The sequence below is a fragment of the Gossypium raimondii genome, chromosome 12 (genome assembly GCF_025698545.1).
Source record: "Gossypium raimondii isolate GPD5lz chromosome 12, ASM2569854v1, whole genome shotgun sequence".
NCBI classification, from domain to species: Eukaryota; Viridiplantae; Streptophyta; class Magnoliopsida; order Malvales; family Malvaceae; genus Gossypium; species Gossypium raimondii.
This window is the reverse complement of record NC_068576.1, coordinates 32,315,758-32,321,042: the sequence shown is the minus strand read 5'-3', so window position 1 is coordinate 32,321,042 and position 5,285 is coordinate 32,315,758.

Below are 5,285 nucleotides of genomic sequence, written 5' to 3'. Positions count from 1 at the left end.
TTCTTTGTCATAGTAACTTTGCAACAACATATTTAGTTGTTTATTTCTTTGTTTGCATTCTATTCGGATAATCACTTTTGTTATTGCCATTATATTTCTACTCTCACTTTTGCCATAACATTTTCAATTATTGCTCCATTCCATCTATCGCATACATCATCATTCCTTTGAATTATCACTACATACTTTCCTTAGTTTACCATAGCATCTTATTCGTCAGTCTTGCTATAACATTAATCATATTACAATAACTTAACCAATGTTGTGCCTTGATCTGATCCTCATGGGAACGATACTCAGTCGTCAGTTTATTACTTTAACCGATGTGTATATTTGCACAAAACCACACATCATTTTATATGCTACAAGTTTTTGGAACTTTGCCGGGGATTAGCAATTTGGTGAAATTTGGTTTGGTTATTTTACTTAGTAGTTTTATTTAACTTAGTGTATTTACTTTTAACAGGTTTGCCATCACTGCATGAAAAGAGGCATTCCTGCTAGCATATAATACCTTTTTTATCTGGAAATTGACAGAACCTTGCGGAGAAAGAGAAAAAAATTGAGAAAAATGGATGGAAACAAGAATGATCTTAATGGTAATCCAAATGATCGCAATGAAAATCCTCCCATTGGACGTGTGGTGGATGATTGAGATAGGCCAATTAAAGACCATGTCATCCCAATGCTCGATGATTTGAATCCAGGGATAGTTAGACCAAATGTACAAGCTCAGTAATTTGAGTTGAAACCGATAATGTTCCAGATGTTACAAATCGTAGGACAGTTCAATGGACTCCTCACTGAAGACCCATGATTACATTTATGACTCTTTTTGAAAGTATGTGATTTATTTAAATAGCGGGGTGTTCCTGAAGACCCCTTGAGACTTAAGCTATTCCCGTATTCTTTAAGAGATCGTGCAAGAGCATGGCTAAATGTTTTGCCATCAGGAATAGTGGCATCATGGAATGATCTTTGCCAAAGATTCTTGCTACGATATAACCCGCCTACTATGAATGCCAAGTTGAGGACTGACATCACATCTCTTCGGTAAGTAGAGGATGAAACACTATATGAAGCTTGGGAAGGATTTAAGGAGTTAATTCAAAAATGTCCGATGCATAGGTTTCAGCACTGGACTCAAATGGAGATGTTTTATAATTGGTTGAATGCGCATACGAGGATTGTAGTTGACGAGTCTGCCAACGGTACTTTGTTGGATAAAACTTGTAATGAAGCATATGAGATTTTGGAAAATATTGTCAGCAATGATTATTAATATTTGACAACGAGAGTGGGAACGAGTAAGAGAGCTGCTGGTACCATAGAGCTTGATGCAATCACTTTATTAACGACTCAGGTATCTTCTCTAACTAATATGACTAAAACCATGAAAAATCTAACTGTAGTCCATGAGATGAAATCAGCAGAGTTGTCATGGTTTATTACGGGGAAAATCCTGTGTTTGTCGAATGCCTCATCAAACCCAGCGTCAGTGTACTACATGGGTAATTACACTCGAAATAGAAATCCATATTCCAACACCTACAATTCAAGGTATAAGCAGCATCTCAATTTCAATTGGGGTAATCAAGGTGCAAGAAATTTTAACTATGCTGCAAGAAAGAATGTCAACAGTGCACTGCCTAGTGATGTTCAACCTATGCTGAGGCAAAATACTCAATACGGTCAAACATCATCTTCTACTTCCATTGAAGTTTTGTTAAAGGAATATATGGCTAAGAATGATGCTGAAATTTAGACTTAGGCTGCATTTCTCCAAGCGCTTAAAAATCAAGTGGGGCAAATAGCGAATGCTCAAAATTCAAGGCTACAAGGAGCATTGCCAAGTGAAACTGAGGATTCAAAAATAGAAGGTAAGGAGCAATGCAAGGCTATCACCCTTATAAGCGGGACTCAGTTGAGTGATGTTGTTCATGGTGCCATGGTAGGAGAGGATAATGCAAGCAAGAACTAGGTAACAATCGCAGAACCATCTAAAAAAATACTACATCTAAAAACAGTAAGCAGAAGAATGCTGTGGCAGAACCAGATTAGGTTGCCAACACAAATGCCACAACAAAACAATATCAGCAACTAGAAGGACGACTGCCTCTACCTTTTCAATAACAATTCCATTATTCCAAATAAGATGCTCAGTTTTAAAGATTTTTGGAGGTTTTGAAGCAACTCCATATTAGCATACTGCTAGTCGAAGTTTTGGAGCAAATGTCTAATTATGTGAAATTCATGAAAGATATACTGTCAAATAGTGTAGAATGGCAGAATTTGAGATTGTTGCTCTCACTGAAGGGTGCACAACAATGTCGATGAATAAGTTTCCTCCAAAGTTAAAGGACATAGGGAGTTTCACTATCCCATGTTCAATTGGAAATCTTTATCTAGCAAAAGCATTATGTGATCTAGGCGCACGTATAAATCTAATGCCTCTGTCTATTTTCAGGAAGCAGGGAATCCAAAAACTGAGACCTACCACAGTGACGTTGCAATTGGTTGGCCGATCTTACACCCATCAAGAATGTAAATTTGAAGATGTATTGGTAAGGGTAGATAAATTTATTTTTCCTGCAGATTTTCTTATTTTTGAATGTGAAACTGACCATAATGTACCAATTATTCTTGTAAAGCCATTTCTTTCTACTGGTAGGACCCTAATTGATGTGTAGAAAGGCGAGCTAAGCATTAGAGAGAATGATAAGTAGGTTACTTTTAATGTGTTTGATGCGTTAACATGCATAGATGAGAATGAGTAATGTCATGCCATTGACTTGATAGAAATAGCAGTGGACGAATTCACAAAATTTTGCTACGATAATTTTGGTAGTGAAGACGATTTGATAGAACAAGGTGACACAATAAGTTTTGAAGAGCTTGGTGAATTTATGGAAGCAAGCAAATAGTGGATAGGCCAGGGAAGAAATTTGAATCCCTTGATTTATCAGATCAATCTTTTAAGCTTGCTAAACCATCTGTAGAGGAATCTCTCGAACTAGAGTTATAGCCTTTCCTGCAACATTTGAAATATGCGTATTTGGGAAATAACAGTACTTTGCTAGTTGTAATTTCTGCTAATCTAACACCCGAGCAAGAGGACAAGTTGTTAGAAGTGTTACGGCGATCTAAAAGTGCACTAGGTTGGAACCTTGCCGATATAAAGGGAATTAGCCCTATATTTTGTATGCACAAAATTTTGTTGGAAGATTGCCATAGCAAATCCATTGAACCGTAGAGACAACTGAATCCAATTATGAAAGAAGTTGTCAAGAAAGAAATTATCAAGTGGCTTGATGCTGGCCTTATTTACCAAATTTCAGATAGCTCGTGGGTAAGTCTTGTGCAATGTGTACCCAAGAAAGCAGGTGTCACGTGGAACGACGAAAATGTACAAATGTACAGAATTACAACAAGTAATAAAGTGACAAGTAAAAGTCGAGTTATCATACCCATAGGGACTGTGAAAAGAATTATTTATGAATTCAATTTAAAACATTTTGGTGAAGAAAAATATTTTGATTTGAAGAGGTGATTAAAAACTAGGATTTTAACTAAGTAAAATAAATAAAATAAAATAAAAGTTCAAATGCACGATTTCAAAAGATGATTTTAATCAAGATGACATAATTGTGTTAGATTAATTACATTTCTTAACTTAGAATTACTGAAATCATGTTCATGTTGTTACGAATAAATTCACGGCAACTCGGTAATTTGCTAACTTATGAGAACATACTTACCTTCCAAAATCCATTTATCTCTTGACTATATCTCTACGTCAATTCAACCAATTAAACAAATTTTAATACGCAAATGTGTTAGTACACATACAAACTTATGAAATTAAAATAATCTCTTGTAGATATCTCTATGCCAATTCAAACAATTAATTCAATCTCATAAGCACATAAAAGATTACGTGAGGTAACAATGTATTTCTACCTTGAAACAGTTTAATCACAATAATCTTGCAAGTTATGTAAGGATAATGTATCGCTAGATATTGTTGCTAATTTAACCCTTAACTACCTTAGATGATTAAACATGCACCGATTAACTATCATGTCAATTAATTACAATTCCAATCCGTTTAAATAATTAATTCATTAGTTACCTTAGAATTGTAATACAAGAATAACTTAGTCATGGCTTTACTTAATCAAACATCTTACTGAGGCCTATAACAACATGAACACAATTTTAATAACACAAGTAGACGAAATGCAATCAACCTAACACAAATTAAATTTAAGCCATATTAATTAAATTAAACATATCAACATCACAAATATTTATAGACATGTTCATAACAACAACAATAAAATTAAAAGAATAAGGAACAAGAATCAAATTCGGTGTTTCTCGGAGGCTTGACTAGTTTGCTCCACCCCTCATTCGCTTGTTCTTGTTGAACTGAGGCTTCCATGAACACCTTAATGCTACTCCAAATGGTGGTTGAAGGACTCTTTTTCAAAAGGTGAAATCGACAAGGGAATGGGGAAGGAAATGAAGAACAATGAAGAGAGAAAAGTGAGAATATGTCAAATATGTTAATAATTTAAGTAAAATTTAATTATTTTATAATAATTATATATTTTTCGACAATAATTTTACCGAAACTGCATGAATATGAGTTAAAAAGGACATGAAAAGTGTGTATATTTCCGTGTTTGCACACCCCCAATCTTAATTCATTGATTGTACCGTGTAATGCACAAATTGAAAAGAATTTTTTCGGAAACCTTTGAAAATTTCCTTCAAAACAATGTTCTTCCCAGAATTATGAATGTGGTATACTTATGCTCAAGAAAAATAATTTTGAGATTTACGCTACTTAAGTATACATATCATCCAAATTAATCTCAATTATTCTTATGATAGAAAAAATAGACTAAATTCTTCCTAATTAAGACATGTTAAATCCCTACCAATTTTATTTTATTCCCTTATTCAAGATTAAGCTGCAATCATTAAGTTTAACTTATGCCTTCATATGTTAAACATAGCAATTTCTCTCCACTAATGTAGGTAGCGTAGAAACTTGAATCAGTTGGTCTTTAAAAAGGTTATAATGTGGCTAGGCTAGCGGTAGGTAAAAGATAGATAAATTTAGGCTAAAAACCCTAGACTCAGCTTCAATCGGACATATGTTCTTTTGTACATCTATTTTCTTTAGTACATATGCTTTCCTTTTTTGTTCTTTTTTTTCACGAGCATTTTACTGTATGTACTACAATTTTTTGAGCATTTGATACTTCTTTTTAACT